The sequence below is a fragment of the Kogia breviceps genome, chromosome 1 (assembly GCF_026419965.1).
Source record: "Kogia breviceps isolate mKogBre1 chromosome 1, mKogBre1 haplotype 1, whole genome shotgun sequence".
Taxonomy (NCBI): Eukaryota; Metazoa; Chordata; class Mammalia; order Artiodactyla; family Physeteridae; genus Kogia; species Kogia breviceps.
The window spans coordinates 38710814-38735402 of NC_081310.1; positions in this window are offsets into that span (position 1 = coordinate 38710814).

The following is a 24589-nucleotide window of genomic DNA, read 5'->3' on the forward strand; positions in this document are numbered from 1 at the left end:
TTAAAACTAATTTACTGGAAAAGATAATCACTGTCTTTTTTCTTTCAGTCGTAGAAAATATTATTTCCTTTGTGCCATTAAGTGTGTTAGTCTATTTTTTAAAGAAGCAACAGCAGTAACAATTTCCTAAAGCCCAAACACACTTAAACAGGTTATTTTAAGATACATATACATGAGTTATGGATTTGAGCAAAATCCATATTTAATCCAGATTATAAATTCCATAGCAGTTTAAGAGAGTGTTTGTTTTCATTTCAATACTCAGCTCTCCATTATGTCCCTTGGACTCTCTTTAGAGGTTCTGATTTGAGTGTAACTTTTCAATTGTTTTCTTTATTGATTTAATCTTATAATTTGAGGTTTGCAACTGATTATCCAGCTTTTTATACAGCAGTACATTTTTTCTTTTTTTTTCTCTGCTTAACACATCGCAGAGAACTGAGTGTCAGGTTTCTATCTCATATGTTCCGTAATTCTGTGTTCTGGTGTGATGCCGGCATAACTGGTATAATTTGAGATAAATAGCGATCTTTCCAAGTTTCATAAAATAAATGCTTGTGATTTATAGGAATTAGAAATGCAAATATTGAAATGCTTTAGAATAGCACATGGTTACATTTTTTTTTTTTTTTAATTTCAAAGGCAGAGAGAATTACATACAGTGACCTGCCCTTCTGCAAACTACAGCTAGCATTCTAGATTGTTCAGGAATAAGTAGAATGAGTCCCTCAGAAGGACGATGTAGAAAGAGAAAACAACTGTCGTCCTGTCACATTGTCTGTTTCTCATTTAGAAAGACGAACACCATTCTCACATGGCCATGAACACTTGTTCATATGTCCATTCAATATTGAAAAATAAAGCAACATTTAGGTGGATGTAAGCATCACTCTGTCAGTTGTTGAAGTCTCCACTGTTATACGAATTGTATTTTCCCAAATGTCTTAAAAATCTGTTTAAATAAAAACGTCAAACACCCGTATGATTTCTAAAGTTGTGGGGGCATTTGAGTTGATCTACATAGTTGAGGACAAGATCTTAATTACCTCTCTGTCTCCCACAATGCCTAGCACAGGGTTTTGCTCAATAATTACGTGTTTAACATTGGAATAATTGAATGGATCTAGTTCAACCGATATCCCAACAAAGACGTCGCCGCTTTGCACCTCTGAATATCGCCCTCGTCAACCTTAGTCTACTGTTGTTTACCTCTAATGGTTCCAAAGATTCCCCTGATGTTGAGCTAACGTTTGTCTGGCTGTGATCTCCACCCACCAGTCCTGGTCTGTACTTTGGGGAGAGTGTTCTTTTCCCTTTACTACAGGACAATCTTTCAGATATTTTAAGGCAGTTATCAGACAGATGTTTACTGTCTTTCTCTAAACATCTCCAGAATATTTCCCAGTTCCTTCTACCATTTCTTGTAAGGGAGGCAGTGTAATAAAGAGGAATTTGTTAGTGAGTGCTCAGTAAACTTGCATTTGTGTCCCATCTTGGTTATATATGAGCCCCATGACATTTGGTGGGCCACTTAATTTCTCTGGGCATTTATAGATTCGTATATAAAACATGAATTATATTAATTACAAATTAACATTTGTCAGCTTACCTGAGAGTTCTGTTTTGGAGATTAAACCCTCTGAAAATTATAAGATGTTAAAGATACGTAAGACATTATTATTATAATAAGATGTAGTTTCCAGCTACTTCACCAATCTAGCATCCTTCTTCTGGCTGTACCTATAGTTTGTTATTGTGTTCCTTAAAATGTAGTGGCCAAAATTAAATACACTGTTCCATCCATGACTGGCCTTGCACAAAGTACAAAAGAAATTAAAGGAGGCGAAAGGAAGAAGTGAACTCACATTATTTACAACTTACCATGTGCCAGGCCCTCATTCGCGATTTATTTTAATCTACATAATAACGCTTTCAGGTATGTATTATATAGGTAAGGAAATAAAACGTTAGAAATTTAAAATAATTTGCTCGCATCACTTCGGTCAACTTGACTCATGGGCTTTCTACTCTGCCATGTTGCCCATAATTTCCATTATTCCCCTAATTAGGACACTGCTTCTGTGACTGGAGCATTAGATGCTGAGGACATTTTTACCTGGCTGGAATGTGATGCTACCTTGTGTTAAGCTTGCAGTAGGCTCAGGGCCGCCAGAACTGTGAGAGAAGAAACTTCAATTGTTTGAAGCCACCAAGTTGGTGGTTGCAGCAGACACAGGAAACGAATACACTCCCTTATATTAGTTTTATGTGCTCCTGAGGCTCTTTTGTAATCTCCTTGGGTTGTATGCTCCATCTTCCTTTTTTTCTCTATACATATTATTTATGTTTAAATGCACCACTTTCCATGTGTTTTCTTTTAACATCTGATCTCACCAAACTGCTATCCATGCTTCACATTGGTTTCTTTAAGTGTCAACATTTAGAGGTCAGAAAATATAAAACATTGTTTGGACAGATATGTAATGATTTTCAAATGTCTTTCTTCTTGGCTTTTCAAATATTGGTGGTAGAAGGATGCTTACCATTTATTTTTAAAATAGAACTTTTGTTCAGTAGATCAAGAATTTTGTGTTAGAAGCCCTACTGATGCCAGTAGAGCCAGTGAGCTAATACTACCTGGGGGGAGAGACCCTGCTGGATGGAAAATGGGTCCCACAGAGACCATGGACAACCTTCTCTGCAGTCAGCCCCTGCCCTCCAACATCCTGAGGGAACACACATACATCTGCTGCCTTTTACTCAGGACAGACAGCTTAATGCCTCTTAATAACCCCATCAGTACTGGATAGTTAGGTGGATCCCAATGTAACAGCAACAGAGAATTTATGTTTACTTATATCCCTTTTCCTATTCTTTTTTAGTTGAAAATGATAGATATGTATATATTTCTTTGCCACTTGTCTAATGTTCAAAATAATCAAATCTTAGAGAAGTTACTGTGTTTTAGAAGTGGCTGGAACAGCCTCATATATAACTATATGTTTGCTCTGCATAAAACGTATCATACATTGAAACGACTTAGAGAGGTACATAGAGAGAGAAAGAATTTAGTGCTACCAAGTTTACTCAATTTTCTTGTGTACTGTTAGAGCTATTAACCATACCTGGATATGCGAAAGGTGATTTGGGAAGGAGAGGAGAGGAAAGCAAGTGGAAAGGGAAGTGAGTGAGGAGGAGGTAGGACAGAAAAAGAAGGAGGCACAGAGAAAGGAAGCAGGTTTGACCTAGATTCCCAGCTGCCCATTCTTTGAATATCAGAACTCAATTAAATGCTGTTTGGGGGGAGGGGCAGAGAACAGAACTTTTAGAAGGATGAAGTTAAAGAGTCCAAATATCTGATTCTATTCATTTTCAAAACAGTGTCACCGAAGGCCGGCTCAGTGTGTAAAGTCTCACTCTCAGATTCCCAGGCTTATTTTCCAACATGGTATGTCTTCTTTCTTTAGTGAGATGAAACTAATTTATTCTGCCACATGCCTCAGAAATACTTAACCTCGTTATTTGATAGCCGTGGAGGTGGGAGGAGCTGTTCGGACTCTTTTTCACTGTGAAAGAGATGGACTGTTTGAATTGCAAGAGTCTCCGCTGTTGGGAGTGGCAGTTTGGGAAGTGACGAATGGGAGGGGGACCCAGTACAACCCAGGGGTTGCTCAGACTCACCCCCAAGCCACCATACCACAGGAATGGTGCCTACGCCTGGTTTACTTTTCTATTTATAGAAAAGGATTCTTCCAGGAGTCTTGATGAGATAAACCTAACCTATTCACAGATACTAGTGGAAGAAGGTGAGGAGTTTTTGTTTGCCTGTCTCTCTGATGTTCTCCGAGGTCAACAGTCCTATTATTGCATCTTAGCTGTGCAGCTCTTTTTGTTTTTTAATTAATTTTTATTGGAGTACAGTTGCTTTACAATGTTGGATTAGTGTCTACTGTACAGCAAAGTGAATCAGCTATACATATACATATACATATAGCCTCTCTTTTTTGGACTTATTTCCCATTTAGGTCACCACAGTGTATTAAGTAGAGTTCCCTGTGCTAGACAGTATATTCTGTTATGCTCATGGATCTTTATTAAGCATCCATTGAGTGGAGGGCAGGGTATTTGGTCCTGTGATGAGCATAGCAGAGGAGCCTTGGTCCTAGAGGGGGAACAAGTACCCCAAACCTGCAGATGACAAGCGCTTCCCCCTGGCAACATGTAACCGCAGTGCCCTTGACAGCAGGCAAGGGTTACATCGAGGGAGCTCCCAGCACTGAAAGTCTTCATCTGGGTTGCCCTGCAGAAGGAGCAGTGTGGGAGGAGAGGAAACCACTAAGCAGGGCCAGGGCTATAGGGCTAGGGCAAGCTGAGTGAGGAATTCGCTCCGGTGCAAAATTTAAAGGGGTGCCCCAAACTCAGTAATCAAGGTAAAGAATATTTTAGTGCAATATTTTAAAAATCACAATTCATATTAAAATTAAATGTGTATAATACAAAATTATAATGAACAAAAGGTCAAAAATTTAAAGAGAGACAGGATTGATATTACTGATTTTTCCTTTTTTCCTTTTTTCTCTGACTTGACCCCACACAGTCTGTTACTGAGCCTGTGGGGAGGGAGAGGAGATGGGGTCAGCATTAGTCATAGGTATAAAAGTTCTGAGGAAGGAGTAAAAACTTCACACTATGCTCTTAAGCAGATAAGCTTGACGGGGACAGAAGGTCTAAACAAGGGAACAGTAAAAGATGAAGCTTGAAAAGGGGGAAAGGGATATGACAGTCACTGAGGGTGGATGAAGAGTCACCATGAGAACTAAGAAGCAAGATCTGTCATAGTGGATAATCAAAAATGGTGAGGAGTGGTCCATAAAAATAATTGTAGTGATAGTGTTTAGGATGGATGGTAAAGGGCAGGGATTGCCTTTGGAGAGCCACTTAGGATAGATATGGGATAAACACAGGTGTCTGCTAAGGGATTCCTGTGGCAATGGAAAAGAAACATTTCCAAAAGACATTGTAGATAAAAAGGACTGGCAGAACTCAATCATTTGGATGTGAGGAGAAAGGAAAAAGTAGAAGCAAAGACTAGCCATCTGCCAGGCTTCTGGGTGGATCTCAGTTGGAACTGCCCATGAGGACATCTTAGGCAGCAACTGGCATGGAGGACCTGGAGGACCACTGAGGGACAAAGTGGAAGAGACAGTCTTGGGGGGTCTTATGTGTATGTGGGAGATTTGACCCCAGTTGAAGCAAAGTGCTCAAAGGTAGGGCCTCAGAAATAGTAAATGAAAGGTCAAGAACTTGGTTTTCCCACTGAGTGTTTCCATAAAGTGAAGTGCTGTAAGAAGTCTTTGTCCTATGGAACAGTTCTGTGTATCCTAGAAAATTAGCATTCTTGCTCCTCTCCCCTCCCCTGCCTCCCTCACATTACATGCCAGTAGCCCTTCACTGGACAACAGGAAGAGGTCCCTTGTACATCCAGACTCCCTCCAGGATGTGGTTCCTGACCCTCCCACCCACTGAGAAAACCTCTGGAGAAGAAGAAAATCTGAATTCAGAGAAAGAGTTGTCCAAGAGATAGCAAGAGATAATAGTGTGGCAGAAAGTCCAAAGGCAAAAAAGGTTCCCAAAGGGACGGTAATCAGTGGTGTCAAATGTAACTGAAAGACAAATGAATAAGGACACCTTGAAAAACAAAAGACAACCGGGGTGGTGTTTCTCATAACACCTTTAGTTATTCCAAAATCATTAGGTGTTGTCCTATATGGTAAGTGATTGGACAGCTGCATTTTTTCAGGCAGGGTGCAATTTTTATGCTTCATTATCATAATTATCTTCATACAGTTATGCAATCTGAAAATCTAGCTCTATTAAAAAATATACATGTTTGTATATGTACATGTGATATGGCCTGATTCATAGGAAGAGCACGCTTTTATAACAAAATGTTATCTCATTGTTATACATCCATTAATGCCATCTGTGGAGCTATCTGTAGGATGACAATATGCAAATATCAGGAAACTTAGCTAAAAATTTCCTTTTACTTCTTTCTAAATGTAAAGAATATTTTTGTGGGTGTGTGTGGAAACAAAAGGGCAACACCATCATTTGAAAATGAACTTGTCCAACCATACATGATAATTTTTGTAATTAAATGCAGTCAAGAAGCTGATAATGGTCTCGTTCTTATCAGCCATGCACCTTCAAAGATGTTTGAGCTCTTGACCTGCATTTCTTTGTATATATAGTTTAGCCTTGAAGTTGCACAAAGGTTTTGTTATGGTTTCATCTTTGAGAATATTCTCTCTTGGAAGTAAAATGGAGAAGGTAGTTTTCATGTACTATTTTTCATTCTGTTTAGTCTACTCTTGCAGTTGGACACTTAGTTTGGCATATGGTCTTTGGAATGATTATGGTTGTCCATTTCTACTGAGTTCTGTTGGTTATACTGAATCAAATCAGATAAAACTTTGTGAATTTCTATTTAGTGTTCTATCAAAGTCTTCTCTAAATTGTTGGTTTAGGAGTACCAACAGAAGATTGGAAAAGGAACTATGGAATAATATTTCTAAACATAAATTACTACCTTTAAGTGTTTTTAATTCCTCTTTCCAAATCTCATATTGTCAACAAAGGTCTTTTTTCCTCCTTATGATGTTCAAAATGATCTGCCCTTTTATGAATGCCTTGAGACTATCACACAAAGCTAACGGTGAGGGAGCAGATGCCTCATTCAATTCCAAATAGAAGGAAATCTGTTGTCTCAAATAATCCCTAAATTCAGACACTTTCCGACAGCTATTATCAAGAGACCACATTCTAAGAGCAGATGTGTTATTAAGGCTGAGAAATGTTATGAGGACTTCGTGATCTGACAAATGATTTCAATCTATCCAACATTCCAACATTTCATCTTTTAATAAATTAGAGATTAAAATATCCATCTTGGGGAGACAAGTTGTATAAGGTAGTTGGGGACTGGAGTTGTAACTGATAAATCATTTCCATGTAAAACCTTCCTTAAATTATGCTTACAGATCCCTCTTATGTATAAAATCTGTTCATTTGACTAAAGCAATTATGATGTATTTTAATCTCCATATTCAATCCTATGGTTCCTTCCCACAGTGATGAAACACAGCTCCTGCCTTCCAGTGAGGAATGAAAAACAAATACCTCCAGACTTCAGTTGTCCCACCTAAATGTGCTCAATCATTTCTTTATACCATTAAGTTTACCATTATGTGATTACTCTATTTAGAGCCTTTTCAGTGAGGCAATTACTGGAAATTCTGCTGAGGGCTAATACTCTCCTTTTCTTGTCTGATACTAAACCTCTTTTTTCTCTCTCTCTTAAGGTGCAATAGAGTTCTTACACTCTTCGGATAATAGACTCTTGTTTTGCGTTCAAGTGAATGTTTTTCAACCAGCCCTATTCAGAGTCACAAAGTGTACCATCCACAACAAAGTGTACATTCCTCAGCATTTGCAAACTGCTTATTACACAGGGGTTGTACTTTGATCTCCCCGAAATACCTGTGGTGCCGTGAAATTTTTACGTAATCCTGTCATTGTCAAATATAATAAAACTTAGATCCAGGTGAACATCAATCACTGTAAATAACCTGGAAAGCAACAAAGGCGTCGGAATTCTCTTCAGCAGAGATGTCTCCAACTGTACCCATACAGAAGTTTATATTCCACCTGCCTTTACAGAAAGTGGGTAATAAAATGATCTTGACTGGTTTTCTTTAATTGTCTGGAATTGCTCTCCTGGCTCAACATTTGAAGATGCTTCTTCAGTGTGAAATTTGGGAGCAGAAAATAAATCTTCTCCTAATATTCTCCTTTGGCAGGTAATAATCTTATCTCAGACCTTAAGGATCAGAATTTGGCAACCAAATTCAGAAAACAAATGACACTTACGTTGTAATTTTAAAATACTTAAATTGTCAAAATCCTCAGTATGGAAATGCAGCACAACAAGGAGAATGGAACCTCACCGTTGGGCAGAGGGGCAACTCTTCTCTTTATTAGCAGTCTTGGGTCCTCACCTTGGCCTCCAGTGGGGTTCCCTCTGGCCAGAACACTTCTTATTTTTCTACCCTTAACAAATTTAAGTTTTATGGTTGTCATTATCCAAATCTTGTTCATTTATTCATTCATTCAATGTTTATTTAGCTCCTACTATGTGCAACGTAAAATAAAAATGTTTGAAAAGTCTTTGGAAAATAGGCATTTAAAGAAACTTGCTACAGACCACAAAAATGATATAATTTATATAATTTTGAACTAGTTGCAGTGAACTTTTTAAGATTACAGATTTGTACAAGGAGTTGAAAGAGAACAAAAATTAGTGACAACTTTGCAATTTACCAGCTTTGACTTAGGGTACGTCTCTAAGAGTGTCCTGCCTCAGATTCCTAATCTCTCTAAAATGGCAATGACTAAGTAAGTACCTACAGTGTACAGGCATGTGTTGGCACTTTTGGGAGTACAAAGATAAGTCAGACACAGATTCTGACCTTATTTAGCTTCCAGTAGTCATGAGAGCAGACAAACACATAATTACAACACAGAGAAGAGGTGCTCTTGGTAGAAAGGCACAGGTCAATACGTAAGTTCAGGGAAGCAAGTCATTGTTTGCATTTGGGGACATGGGGAAGGAAAATGCATTTGGTTTGGGTCTTAGGAAATGGGCAGGATTTGGATGTACAGAAATAGGTAGAATTTTACCCCATGCAGAGGGAGCATGAAGAAAAAACTCAGAGGGGGGATGAAGCACAAGCATCAGGCTCAAGTTCAAAGAAAGTGCCTTGTCGTTGCTTGCTTCCTTGCTTGTTTATTTTAGGTGAGGAACACTCTTGATCTCATTTCTAGGCTCAAGGGCATTTGTCTAAGAAAATATTTTAAAGGTGGGTTGGGGGATGGGTGGGAAAACAATAGCATAGAGTCTTGGATCAGGTGTGGGGCACAGGGACAAGGGGAGGGACATTGTGGAGAAAGAAGGTGAGGTGGAGCGAAGACTGAGTGTGTGCAGAGGTTCAGGTAGAGCTCAGGGGAGCTGGGAGTCCATACTTAGTGGCATCCATGTTCTCTATGACAGGTTGGCATCTGTTGAGTCAAGGAGCCAGTGGGAGGAGGCTGAGAAGACTGATGAAGATTTAGAAGCTCTGATGAAATGGATGGGGAAAGAGGCCAACTATGGTTATGTAGAAAGTTGCTGAGCAGTCCCGAGGATCTGGCTGAAATTGGGACCATGCACTTGCAGTGGAACCAGATAGGATGGTGACTTCCTCTAAAAATTTGAGTATGGGAAGATCCAGGAAAAGGAAACATGAAAGATAGAAGGCAGAAGAGGAAACATGATGGATCCAGACCATGGAGCAAGTAGAAGGATCAGGCATCAGTAGTGAAATGCAGTAGGTAAAAAGATGGAGGCCCGTGTTGTCTTTGCGGGAGGTCTTAGAGAACTGAATAGACACTATTTTCTCTGAATAACAGAGAGGGAGGATTTTCAGCAAATTTTCTTTCTCTGAGGGTTAATACATTGAGGAATTTAATTGTGCCAGGTCCCATTAAAACGGACAAATAAGTAAATTTTCAAGGATATATTTTAGTGAACATCAAAAAATAATAACAAAGAAGCATGCAACTGAAGCTTTGTGTTCCCTTATGAGAATTCATTCCTAATGTAAACAACACTTGGAAATAAGTCTAACTCAAGGAAGCAAATAGACTTAAACTAATCAACCAATTCCACTTGCTTGATGGTGGCTGCTTGGAGTGTTTGTTAACAATTCTGAAGATCAACGTGAAATAGCATTGCAATCAGTTTATGATGGCAGGTAAGGTCCCAGAAGAGGAGAGCGGGGTCGATACAGCACATATTTGCCATTCATGCAGTAGATAGAATACAAAAAGTTTTGTATTTTCTTATGTATTGTCACCAAAGTATTCAATAGTATAAAATCGTATGCAAATCACTTAATTTGTTTTTATTAGTTTACTTAAAATTAAATATAATATTTAACCATATCTATATGCATTGCAAGTATTTTTATTTGTAAAGCCCTTTGGGCTCTTGCATAGAAGATGACACATAGTTACAAATTATTATAATGTGAGCAATATATTTTGTTAAATACATATCTATCTTTTATCTGAACTAAATTACTAACAGGAGACAGGTTTTGTTTAAGTGAACTCTGTCCATGGACAAATCCTGGAAGCTTTAAAGGCACTTATACTTTAACAGGCTGACAAAAATAAAGAGAAATGCAATGGTTATTTTATTTTATTGAGGACAAGAAGAGAATTACTGTTTACTAAGACCTGTTTTGGGTTCTGTATGTGTGTCCTTATTTGGGTAACCTGACAAGTTGGGGAACAGAGGGAGGCTGGGGGAGGCTATAATCTGCTCGGGGACAAACAGCTCACAAGTGGTAAGGGCAGAGGCGAAATCTAGTCTCACGGCTTCCAGTCTGTGGTCTTTCCATCACCAGGAAAGAAGTGGGGTGTTTCCACCTCTGCACACGGATAATGTATTTGAACTAAATGTTAAAACTATCAGTTTTGCACTTAATACAAGGCAGAAATTATGATCACTATAATGCTGGACTGTACATCTTAACGAATTGCTCCTACTTTTTAATCAGCAGAAAGAGAGGTTTTCAAATTGCATCTATCTAGGTTTGCTTTAGAAACTCATGTCTAAGGAAGAGAAATTTTACAAGTGGATATTGTCAATTGATATGGAAATTCCATGTGTATGAACTAGAGTTGAGTGACCTTTGATAGCACCCATCTAATCCTACTTGGTTCCTCTTCTCTTGTTCTATTAGAGCCTAGATATGGGTTATATTTTTTTCTCAAAATCTTTTGGTGAAAGCTTAATGCCAGTCCAGGAGAGCCAGGGCCACACTAGCCAGTTGAGCACTACAGAGGTGTTGGTGAAGTAATAGACAAAAGTAGCAAGTGAAGTTGGTCCTCTGAAAATCCAAAGGCAATGCCAGCTTGCAATCCTACAGAGGGGTTTCTGGGGTTCAAATATAAATAGTTTTTCTAAATAAAAAACAAATCTAACATATTAAGTGTTTCATTGAAGACCCCAATTATGTCTAGAGTTTTGTACTGAGTTTATTTTAAAATGTATCTGGAAAAGCTGGTGTCCAAATTTTCCCATAGACTTACACATGATGAGAATCTGTCTCTTTATATTTAGCTGCAGGCCACCTAACAAGTTCTTAAGTGAAACACATTATTTTGCTTTTACAAGAAGAATAAATACTGTATTTGGAAAGTTCCAGTGTTCTTTAAAATGTTGCGTTTCCATAGCAATAACATAATGTACTAAAGAGTAGAATAGTGTTTCTTTAGAAACCACGTGTATGGATGCATGTTTCCATGAAGGGTTTTGAAGCATCTCACCTGCCTGTGGTCCAAAAATGTAACAAAAATGGTTAATGGAATCAATCATCATCTTACGAAATGGAACTTGGCCAGCATTTTACTGCCCGGTTATATGTCAGCCTTCTGCTTTTGGATATATGTACACATATGTACTTTCTTAGGCTCTGTGCTCTTCGATGGATGAGAGTAGACTTATATTCATTCATTAATTCATTTAGTCAACAAATACTTATCAAGCAAGCAAATGCCAGGTACAGTTCTAGGCACTGGGAACTCAGTGACATTATGGAGCTTGCATTCTGATGGAGAAGACAAGGAAATTCTTTTTAAACACAAGAAATGTCACATCATGTACAAATATGTATATAAAAGTGCTCCTAGATGGTGTTAGTGATGTTTTAAATACTTTGCAAGACTACAACATCAAAGAATAGCATATCAATAAGGTAAGGAATAAGAGAAAAAGAGAGAGGGCTAGGAACAGTTGTGACTGATACAGTGATTCCCAGGTTGCTCTGCAAGGAAATAGACCTAGGATGAGCCTCATCATATTAAAGGTAGCACAGATGTTTTAGGGGGGTGTACAGTTACAGAGATACAAAGAAATATAAAGACTGGGGAATGAGCTCTGTATGAAGGAATGCTCTTGGGGAAGACGGGGTTGTCCCTTAGGATGCCACTGTGATCTTTAAAACTCACATTAGATTGGAGGACTCTTTTTGAATACCTCCCTCCTCTTTACTCTGACTTGTAGTTGGGTGCCTTTGCCTTCCCGTAACCCTCCAAATTTGTCTCCTGTGCTGATTTTTGCCCTGATGAGCCCCACTTTGCTCTGTACCCCTGGCTTCAACTCCCAAAGCTGGGAGAGTGGACGGGTGGTAGGAATGTTACTGGTTAACTAATGGCCATCTGGCATCTGGCAAGGGGGGATGCAGGTCACAGATGTCTCCATGCTCGGTCATCACCATTCAGAGAGAGAACAGTAAAGGAGCAGAGTATCCCCAACTCCTCCCTGAGGCCATACATCTTTGTCTCCTACACAGGGCTCCACTTGTGCTTTCAGTAGTAAAACCTTGAAATATTTAATGTCTTAAGAAACCCCTATCTATCTACCACATGCACAGTCCTTTTGTGCTGCGATCTTGCTGGTGTCCTGGTCAGAAGCAAGCAGCAACCTCTCAGCTCTCCCAGACTTTGAAAAGTTTGGCAAACTGTCCACATTTCTCCAAAGAGCTCTTGGTTGCAGACACTCTCAAGCTGCCATGGGGCCATGGGGACAGAAAGAGCTTCATGGGCCAGATGTGGGGTCATAGAGTCAAAAAGGCTCCCAGGGTGGCCACCGTTTCTTCAGAATCAGACAAATTGACCAGCTACACCAGATGCCTTCTTAGACCCTGCTAATAAATCTGTAAGCAGCAAGGTCACAAAAAGAGTGCTGAAACGTAAGCACATATTTTCGAGTGAAGCATTTCAAAGTTTTGCTTTTGCACCCAGCAGGGCCAGAAGTCCCAAGGGAAGGCGGTGGGAGGGCGGGAGAGGGGAAGGAATCTAACTCTATCAAGAAGGTGAATTTTTGGTTGCCAACCACCCAATTCTTTTAACCACTGTGATTCCACCCAGATGTTCTTTCTTAAATGCAAAGGCATCATTTACTTGCCAACGGAACGATTGATCAAGTCTTCTTTAAATCATTTCATCTTATCCATGCCCATCTGAAAGAGCAGGTACTGCATTAATATTAATAGTCTTACCATCTCCCTTGAGAGAGAAATGCCCCTGTAACCCCCCTCCCAATTACTGCCAGCACCATGGGGATATGAAGTTAGAGGAGGAAGCTACCAATGCAGGATCTGCCGTTGTTTCATTGGCAACAGCTGGTGGCAGTCCCCTGCCCATTTTTTTTTTTTAATGCTATGTTTGTCAGATCCAGCTTCTTGAGACTGGATGGCAAAGGGTAAAACAAGAACATGGTGTATTTCAGCTTTTGCATGCAGAAAAAGAGGATTTATGCTAAAGAGGACGCTGGCAACGTTCAGAAGCCGATTAAGAAACTTTACAAAAGAATATCTGTTCTCAATATTGTGTAGGTAACTTTTGAGCAATTAGACAAACATATTGACTAACTGAAACCACTTGTAGGATTTGAAAAAACACTCTCTCCTTCTCATTTGTCCAAGATACTTTTATAGGAATAAAAATGTGGGCCGCATATGTCTTACATTTATCCTCATTGTAACTTTATGTTTATGATCAAGGGTGGAGTTTGCAACACCAGGGCTCCTTCTAACTGTGTCGGAAACAGTTGACCATCAAAAGGAAATCTGTGCCATTTGCCCCGCAGGGAAATAAATCTCCCATTACTCACTTTTGCCCTGATTTTTATCCAAGAAGCCCAAAAGGACACTGTTTCATCTTATTTCACATTTGGAATTCCAGGTAGCATTTTCAGCTATATTAAATTCACATATGGGATGTACATTTAAATGAAACTTTTGGCTGTTTAAACAAGTGTCCTTTGTAATTTTAGCTATTTCATTGTCATTTGCTTTTCTTTATCTAATCAAAATGGAATGAATTTCATATATATTTCAAATCTATAATTATATATATAATTTCATATGTATATATTTATGTGTATATATATATACATAATTAATGAATAAATACCATATTGTCAGCATTATGTAACCACTCTAATTTTATAGAATACCAATTATATATCATGCAAATAAGAACACTTATGAATTTGCATCTGAAAACATGTTATAAGTAATCATAGAAAAAGGGCACGGTTAAGAAATGTATTGCTTTTTCAAGTCCATAAATAATGACTATTGGGAAGAAAATGGTTAACATAATCCAAATCGTGCATCTATGATGTGCCTGTCTCTGGGGGAGAGAAACTAGAATAATGCCAAATGGAAAGAAATATTGGCCACCCTCCCAATTTCTTTCATGTGTAACAAATTTAAGACATATATTTCTTCCCTATGGATCAAATATTCTTGAAAATAAAAATTTCTAAATACAACGGTAATACTTATAGGACTAACACTTAATACTGTGACAAAATCTTAAAGATAGCCACAATAATACCACTGTGAAATGCATGGTCCCTCTCCAGATAGTGCTGTTTCATGGACTGTGTACTCCCTGCTCTTCTTTTTATGGTCAGATCAGAGGAAAGTTCACTGCAAAGAAAGCAGATACTCCTGCTGTTGGCAGCCATGGTCTGTTTAAGTTTAGTTTATCTGTATATGATACCTGTGCAGTAAGTCCCCTACATACAAACAAGTTCTGTTCCGAGAGTGCATTCATAAGTCCACTTTGTTCATAAGTCCAACAAAGTTAGCCTAGGTACCCAACTAACACAATTGGCTATATAGTACTGTACTGTAATAGGCTTATAATACTTTTCACACAAAATAAAACATAACAAGCAAACACAAAAAATAAAGAAAACATTTTTAATCTTACAGTACTGTACCTTGAAAAGTACAGTAGTACAGTACAACAGCTGGCTTACGGGGGCTGGCATCAAGTGAACAGGCAAGAAGAGTTACTGACTGGAGGAGGGGAGATGGGAGATGGTAGAGCTGAAGGACTGTCAGCAACAGGAGATGGAGGGCAAGCTGCAATTTCACTCATGCCTGACGTTAATGGCACAGGTTCTGGTTCCTTGCTGGATTCAATTCTATCTACACTCTTGAAAAAATGATCCAGTGATGTCTGGGTAGTAGCTCTTTTTTTCTGCTCATAGATGACATGGTAGCACTGGATTGCATTCTGAACTGCTGCAAACTTCATGTACCGTTCTACACTTGGGTCCTGTGCCTTTAAAACAAACAGTGCCTCCTCACATAGAGAAAATCCCCTTGCCATTTCCTGCATCGTGAATCTCTTCTGTTCTTCAGTTACTTCTTCTTCCTCTTGTCTCTCTTTGTTCTTTCTCTGGGCCTCCAATTCCACCAGGTCTTCATTAGGAAGCTCCTTGTGTTGCACAGCAAGGAGTTCAGTGAAGTCGTCCTCTTGCAGATCTAGCTACGGCTTCTCGCTGAGGGTCACTAAGCTGCTGATGACCTCTTTGGACTCCTCATCCACCTTCTCAAATCCATGAAAATCATGAACATTCTGCAGGCAAAGTTTCTTCCAAACTCCATTCATGGTGACAGCTGTAACCTCACTCCAAGCAAAGTTAATGTTTTTTATGGCCTTGTAGATGTTACAGTCCTTCCAAAATTGTTGCGAGGTTGTTCCTGATTTGTCACTTTCCTTTACTTCCTATTAAAAAGTGTGACATAAATAATATTTCTTGAAAGTCCCTATAACTCCCTGGTTGGTAGGTTGGATGAGAGACCTAGTATTCGGTGACACTACTTTGAAGTTGGGATGAAAGTCGTCCATGAATGGGGGTTGGCCCGGAGCACTGTCCAGCAGCAAAAGAATGTTAAATGGGACATCCTTCTCCAAGCAATATTTCTCTACCTCCAAGATAAAGTGGTAGAAAAACCAGTCCTGGAAAATGGCCTGTGTAACCCAGGCTTTGGGGTTACTCTTCCACATAACAGGAAGAGAGCCCTTGGCTATGTTTTTAAGGGCTCTTGGGTCCTCTGAATGATAAACTAAGAGAGGCTTCAGTTTCATGTCACCAGAAGCATTGCCACCAAACAACAGAATTAGCCTATCTTTTGCGGCTTTATAGGCTGGCATCAACTTTTCCTCCTTACTCATGTAACTTCTGTCTGGCATCCTCTTCCAGTACAGTCCTATCTCATCCACATTAAAAACCTGCTCGGGTAAATACAGGCCTTCATCAAGAATTTCTCGAAGCATTTCAGGAAATTCCTGGGCAGCTACCGTATCTGCACTCGCTGCCTCACCACTTACATTGTGAAGATTGGCTCCAGCTTTGAACCAATGAAACCAGCCATGGCTGGCATTAAAAGATGCACCTTCCGATTCTTTGCTGTGTTTCTTCTTCAAGTTTTCATAAAGGCTTTTAGCTTTCTCTTGAATCAACATTAAGCCAAGTGGGACTCAAAGCTGATGCTGATCCTGCATCCACACGCTGAGAAGTTTCTCCATCTCCTCCATCACTTTTCCATGCTTCTCTGATATTATTGTTGACATCATTGGCATATCAGACTTCACATGTTCCATGATCTTGTCCTTGTTCTTTAGAGTCGTGCTGATGGTTGAACAATTCATGTTATAAGAACAAGCGACATCTACCATCTTTTCGCCTTGCTCCACTTTCTCAATTTTCACTTTTGTTTCCATCATTATTGCTTGGCACTTCTTAGCAGTACCAGATACATCACTGCTGCTTTTACACTTACTTCCGGACATCCTGGGCTTGAAATAAAGATACTGTACCACTGTACTACTGTACTCTATACAGTACTGCACAGTGAAGTACACAGAAGCACAACCACTTGTAGAGGATGCACTCACATGACAATCTATGCCAGATACGTGAACTAACTTACGTGATTGGACATGCAAACACATGTTCACATTGAAAGTTCGCAACTTGAAGTTTCATATGTAGGGGACTCACTGTATATGATAGTTTAGTGGGTGCAATCCTGGGATTCATTTGCTTCTTATAACTTATAAAACATGAGGAGGAATGCACTGCATTCTAAATGAATGTTGGAATGTTATTTTTAGACACTTTAAAAATTGTTGTAGTGGGCAGAATAATGGTCCACAAAGATGCCCACTTCCTAATCCCTAAAGCTGTGAATATGTTACCTTACATGGCAAAAAGAGGCTTTGCAGATGTGATGAAGTCAAGGGTTTTGAGATGGGGAGGTTATCCTAGATGGCTCAGGTGACCCCAAGTAGTCACAAGAGCCCTTAAACATGGAAGAGAGAGGCAGGGGAGGAGTCCGTGGGAGAGGTGACTACAGAAAAGGGTCAGAGAGATGTGCTATGAGGATTCAGCTACTGTTTCTGGCTTTGAAAATGGATAATGGGGGTCATGAGTCCAGGAATGCAGCAGCCCTTAGAAACTAAAAAATGCAAGGGTGTGGACTATCCATTAAGGCACCCAGAAAGCAACAGAATCCAGCAGACACCATGGTTTCAGCCCAGGGAGACCTGGGTGAGACTTCAGTCCTCCAGAACAGTGAGGTAATAGTTGGTTTAAAGCCCTGAGTTTGTGGTAGCTTGTGACAGCAGCAACAGGAAATGAATATATTTGCTCTACGTGTTTCTTTTTGTTTCTGAGGATTCTATTTGGAATGAATGACTGACTGACTCCAGAATGTTGTACCGGGAGAAATCTTCAAGACTCAAACCCAGACAGAGAAGAAAATGGATATGGAAGGATGAGACTTTGCCCCACGTGAATAAGTATAACAACACTATTTATCATTTAAATTATGTTCTCTGACAGTCCCTCAGAGGAAGCTGTGATTTTAGTTTCAAGAAATGGTACACCTTGGGTTGGCATTACTGACATTTGGTTTTATTTAGAATTTAAAGAAAATGACAACGTGCTCTCACGTTAATTATTTAACAAGTAGTAATATAAAATCTGAATTTTAATGCCTTCACTTTTGCTTAATATGTTTATCTCACAACAAACTAAAAAGACAACAGCAAAATCAATATCTTTAATGTTATTCAAGGACCATCTTTTAAATCTGTGGGAGAAGTCTTGATCAAACAGTTCCTTTTTGTTTCATTCTCTTTCATCAGGGAAGTTAGAGGTAGAAAATACTCACTAGATCATAAATTAATGAACCTGTGTTAATGCAGATGTCCCTGCTAATTAATAAAGGAAAGTAAAATGTGAAGCTTGAATATATCTAAATACCTTTCAGTCTGGGAAAAAGATTAAAAATTCTTTTCCTTATACCTAGACAAAATTTGTTCATGTTTTACACTAAAAGTAGATTTATAAAATCCTGACCCTAAAGCTTAATCTCGGTGATTCTTTTAAAACAGATTTTCTCCTAAACAGAGGGGCAGGCAGAATTGGGCAGAAAGAGGAAATTCCCACAATGCTGTGTCATTAGACAGCATCCCCAAGTGTAGCCAGTTGCTGAAGCTACCTTTTGTTTGTCCCAAACCCCTTTACTGGTTACTGATTTCCTTCTAGTGGATTCCAGGTACCCAATGCATTGGGAGCTATAGACCTCAGAAAAGATGTGCCTCCTTAGTGAGCATGTAATTTTATGAAATAGTACACTTAGAAATGGAAGAGAATAAGAATTAACAGAAATAAATACGGAAGCTGAGTTCCTTTTATGTCCTAGCCTCAGAAATTACACACAAACATGTTTGTAATATTGTATTGATTACACGGATCACCCTTACTTATTGTAGGAGGAGGCTACACAGAGGCGTGAAAACTTGGAGGTGACACTCATGGAGGGCCTTTTGGGAGGCTAGCCACCACACAACAGATTATCTTTCTTCAAAGACATTGGTTAGCTTTGGCCCTTTTGACTTCAACCTACAGAAGCATGTGCTCCAGAATTGGAAGTTTACATAATTGTCTGCCCTCATTCTCTTCTTAGAGAGTGGTAGCACCCATATAATGACTGCAGGACCTTGAATGGAAAGACTGATATTGTTATTAAGAAAAAAAAATCTGCCAAGTAAGTCAAGCCCATGAACAATCTCCTCTATGTTCTGAGAGAAAGTCTTTCTTTCTTCTCAGTGCAAACAAGCAAATAACAACAAATAACTTCGGCCTGAGTTTCAACCAAATACTTCAAGACTTGACATTTGGGAAGTCACTGAATTTACATGCATAAGAGAAGAATGTCATATTCTCTTTTACTTCCTGGACAAAATCTCTTGAATAGTATCTATTCTTCATTACACATAGTTAATGGAAAATTCAAGGCTGTGACTCCAGTAAAATTGACAAATTCTGCACAGCAGTGGACATGATTTCAAAATCGTTGGCCAAGTCTTAGATATGAGCACATGCCAATGTCAAAAGCAATAAGACACGATGGTATGTTGTGCTTCTTTATTTACTAAAGGAGCAAAACCAGGTGGGTTGATGCCAAGCATAGCATGTGCTTCATCAGTTCAAGTACGGTACCAAGATTTTTTGTCCAAGTCAGACGCGTGTTTGGCAAAGGAACTTTTAACAGTTTTGAAGATGTCAGTGGCCTTTGAGGTTCCAGAAGGGACTCACAAAACTAGAGTTCTCTTGTATCAGTGTGTACCAAATGGTCATAAACCAAGAGCTAGATGCATTGAAAGATGTCAGTAACTGTCTTCAAGGGAAATGGCTTATAAGCCAATTCTTCCATGACCTTCATTAAATGGGTAAAAGAAATGATTAAAGAAGTGCTAGTGATTCTAGAATAGATAACTCTACATGACAGAGTTCCAGTTTCAATATTTCTTTTCTGATTCAAACTAGAAGTCTTTTGACTATTTTCCAGGACGCGTGGTTTCACAATTGTGTGTGGCTTCTTTTCCTTGAAAATATTGTTAGCAGCTTTGAGAGATGCATGAAAACAAAGTTTTTTGTGTTGAAGCACTGCCACATTTTGTAAGACTCCAACCAAAAGTATCTACCGTGTCTGATGTGTTGAGAGAATGGGCAGTTTGATTGGATTTTTTTTTTCCACTGGCCACACAGGAACACTGTGACTTTTGTAACCCATGATGTTCAATGGTAAAAACAGAAAACTTATTGTTTCTTTTCCATGACATTTCCCCTAACTTAACTCGGGCCTATATAAAAAGGCAGGGATGCCAGGGTACATTTCCTTTCATTATTATCTATAGGAAACTAATCTCAGTGCCATATCATGGTGGTGATGATGATTTTTGCTTTACATGACCATATATAATAGCATTGCTAGCACTTATTCGAAGCAGTGATATCATTACAATATGGTGGATATTAAACACGATTTAAAAAAAAATAAAAGCAATTATCAAAGTAATAGAAAGGCAAAACAAAAAAAATAATATTCTCTCAAGCTCATTCATGAATTCTGTTATGGACTGAATGTGTCCCTCACAAATTCCTTTGTTGAAACCCCACCCTCTATGCGATGGTTTAGGAGGTGGGATCTGTGGGAGGTGATTAGGGTTGACTCAATCATGAGGGTAAAGCCCTGATGAATGGGATTAGTGCCCTTATAAGAGTCACAAGAGTGCTCTTCCCCTCTTTGCTCTCCACCATGTGAGAACACAACGTGAAGTCAAAGTCTACACACGGTCTACAGCTGGGAAGAAACCTCTCGCCAGAACCTGACCATATTGACACCCTGATCTCAGACTTCCAGCCTCCGAAACTGTGAGAAATAAATTTCTGTTGTTAAGCCACCCAGTCTCTGGTACTTTGTTATAGCAACCTGAGTTTGTGCAAGACAAATTCCTTAGGAAACTTTGCCATATTTACTTGTTTTCTTGTCTTTTCCCCACTAGACTGGGTTTCTTGTGGGCAGGAACCATATCTTTAATCTCTTTATCCTGACAATGGTTTTACTTATAACAACCATGCAAAATAGCAATTACTATGCTTTACATACCACCTATCCAAGCCTCAGAGCAATTAACTAGTGGTGCTGGCCCCATAGTGAGTGTTCATTAAAAATCTGTTGAAGAAATGAATGAATGTATACCCGAGAAAAATAACTTGTTCATGCATCTCTACTACTAGCTGGGGAAAAGAGTCCCTTGATAGAGATATTTCAGTCTAACTGGCAGGTCAACTTTTATATTGTCTATGAGCACACCAGGCTATCATAATCTCCAGAGTGATGAACTTGGAATCAGAGGACCTGGGTTCAAATTACATCTCTTCTACTTATTTGCTGGGGAACAGGTTTCTACTAGTTAATTTACTCCTTCAATTTTGTAAGTACTTACTGCTTGTCTATTTACACTCAATCACGATGCTATGAATATCAATGAACCTCTCTGACCCTTGATAAACTCACCTATAACATGAGAACATTAATTGTACAAGATTACGGTGAGGATTAAATAAGGTTGAGTGAAGTGACGTGTGAAAGTACCTAGAATCTATCACAGTGCTTGACATACAGTAGGTGCTTGATAAAACTTAAATCCATACTCAACCAGATCACGCACCTTCTTTTGCACTGATCATATTCACCAAACAACCTTCTCATGCTAATTTAATTTCTCAAGAAAACTTTTGGAGTAGAAATAAAAAATACTAATGACATGATGTAAGAGTTTTCATATTAAGTGAAAATATGCTTTCATATAATTCTTGATCCAAAATCAAGTTTTTGGTTTATTATGAGTCATTTTCTAGAGGCTGTCACTCCTGGGTGAACATTAATTCACTCTTATTGACCTACAAAACTGAAGACCAGACCTGGACTTGTGAGGACTACATTAAGGATACATACCTTCTGAAGCTCAGACTCAAACAGAAGGGATAATATGTTTCCCTGCCCTCTACTCTCCAGCCATAAACACTGAAAAAAATATATTAGCATTTGCTTGTAGCTATTTTTTTTTTTTTTTTTTTTTTTGTGGTACGCGGGCCTCTCACTGTTGTGGCCTCTCCGGTTGCAGAGCACAGGCTCTGGACACGCGGGCTCAGCGGCCATGGCTCATGGGCCCAGCCGCTCCGCGGCAGGTGGGATCTTCCCGGACCGGGGCACGAACCCGTGTCCCCTGCATCGGCAGGCGGATTCTCAACCACTGCGCCACCAGGGAAGCCCTGCTTGTAGCTATTGAGCCCACAGAGGAGGTGGAGCAAGACCTTGTGATGGAATCAGCCTGCACACAGGTCTTGGGTTCACCCATTTATCCAGCTGAAATTCTCCAAGCATTAATTGTTGCCAACCTCTGTGCCAGGTCTTAGTAACGAGAGAGGTTAAAAACAGGGTCCCTGTCCTTGAGACCTCGTGCTCTGAGATGTGCTTGTGTACCAGTTTAGAGAGTGTGTCAGGTGTCTACCTAGTTCACATCTTGCATGAACCCACCAAACAAAAATTTGCCAAAGTGGGAGATTGCATGTATCTGTAAGTGTTTAGACATACATACACATATACTAACCCATCATGGGAGGCCCTGAACTTTACAAAAACTGCTTCACAAACTTACTACAATGCAGTTACTGACAGGTAGGTTTAGAACCTGACACATTGGAAGCTTCACCTGGTTGTCTGATCTATAAAAGTGTGTTGTTGAATATTTCATTTGGAAAATTGTGCATATTTCATTTATTCATTCATTCCCTTATTCAACAACTATTTATTGAGAGCCTGCTGTGTGCTGGGAATTGTTCTAGTTTCAAGACTAAGTTGACTCCATAGATTCAAATCCTCCCCATCAGTCTAATCCCAGCTTCAATTTCACTCTCTCCATAATGTCAGCCAGACGCTGCTGTGTGATCCCTCTGAACTCCTGTACTAAGGTCTATATTACTTTTATATTACCTTTGGGTAATTAAATAAAATTTAACATGTGTACAAAAATTATGCATAAGTTTACATTATTACAACTGAATATACTCATGTAACCAGCACACAGATTTTAGAAAAACAGAATGTAGAAGCCCCTTAACCCTTACCCCCTCCCAAATGAGGGTAATTACTATTCTAATCTGTAACAGCATAGATTAGTTTTGACTATTTTGTACTTTTTATAAATGGAATCATATAGTTTTTATCTTTAGGCATTTATAACATACTGACTAGATCGCTGTATTTTATAAATTTTGTGGTTTTTTTTAAATGATGAGAATACAAGTTTCTTTACGTAACTTCCTGGTAGAAAAAAACCAGAATCTGGAACATGTATTGGATGGAATACATCAAACAGGGTGCTCCTCAGCTTATTAAATTCACTCAAGTCATGGAGATGTAGACTTAGAAATTTGTCTGAGAATTGGGTCTAGTTTTTTTATTCCAGTCATCATTCTAGGACTTTACTTTGAGTGTGCACACGTGTAAAATTATTCTGGGTCAATGTATCACTGCCTAATTTAAGCAGCATTTCTGAAAATGTGCATGAGAATAAAAAATAAGGGTTTTTCTATCCTGATAGTATTAATGGAGAGTTCTTCAGACTGGAGTTAACTTACTGCTGACATTTTGGACTTATCTTAAACACTGTTCTTAGCCTCATAGCTTCCTTCTTGGGACTTTATTGATTGACAAGAGAAGAGTATCACAGGGTCCCATTAGAGATGGTGTGGCAGGTGACTTGTCTTCCTCTCCAACCTAGGAAACACCAAGCTGCTATAATGCAATTGAAAGATCCTTATACCTATGGCCTCTTCTCATTTTCCTTTTTGTTTTCTTTTGTTTATTTAACTCTTGCTAAAAGCCAGGCAGGTTCTTTGTCAAGAACCAACATGCAACCCTACTGAGAATACTTTTCTATATAACTTACTTTCATTTTCAACCTGTTACCAGTGTAACAGGCCTTCTCAATCCCCAGTATTCTGGTGAATATTGACCTCTACTATGCACTCAGGACCCTACAAATGAGTTGTTCTGAGACATCAGGAAAGAAGCCCTTGAAATGTAGCTTCCTAATGGAGCCATTCTGGGAAACACTGACCTAGCAAATGTCCCCAGTGTATTCACTGTGGATGTCCATCTCCAAATAGCCACAAACAAATTCTGTAAAGTCACAGAAGTGCAAGATGTTTAAAGGGGATCAAAGGAGTGGGAAGACAATGGTTGAATAATACGGAAAATCCAGCTGACAGAAGCCTGCAGTTCAGGAAGCAAGCCCCAGGTTGTGGTGGGTGGAGCTCGGATCTGTTGAGCTTGAAAGTCACATCCAAGATTGTCCCCTCACTGCTTCCAATGTTAGCTTTATTGTTGCCAGCTCAGTGTTAGACACTACACCAAACCTGGGACTGACATCCCACATTCTAGATCACTAGTCCATCTTCTGGCTCCCCATTATAACATCAGCATCAACCCCTTTAGAACTCTATCTCTTCTAGGCAAGACTTTGAGACAATCAGTTCAAGATCCACAGAGTTACTTCTGACCCTCTCCTCCCCTTTTCCTACACCCTGATACTCTTTCCTCTTATTCATAAGGAGATGGATCATGCAAATGCTATCAAGCAAGAGTGCTAATAAACCAAACTGCACCTCCAGCATATTAGTTCATATTTTGTTGCTTCCATTTGGTTCTAGCTGCAGTTTTCCCATTTTGCCAACTAGAAGAATGGAAGGGCC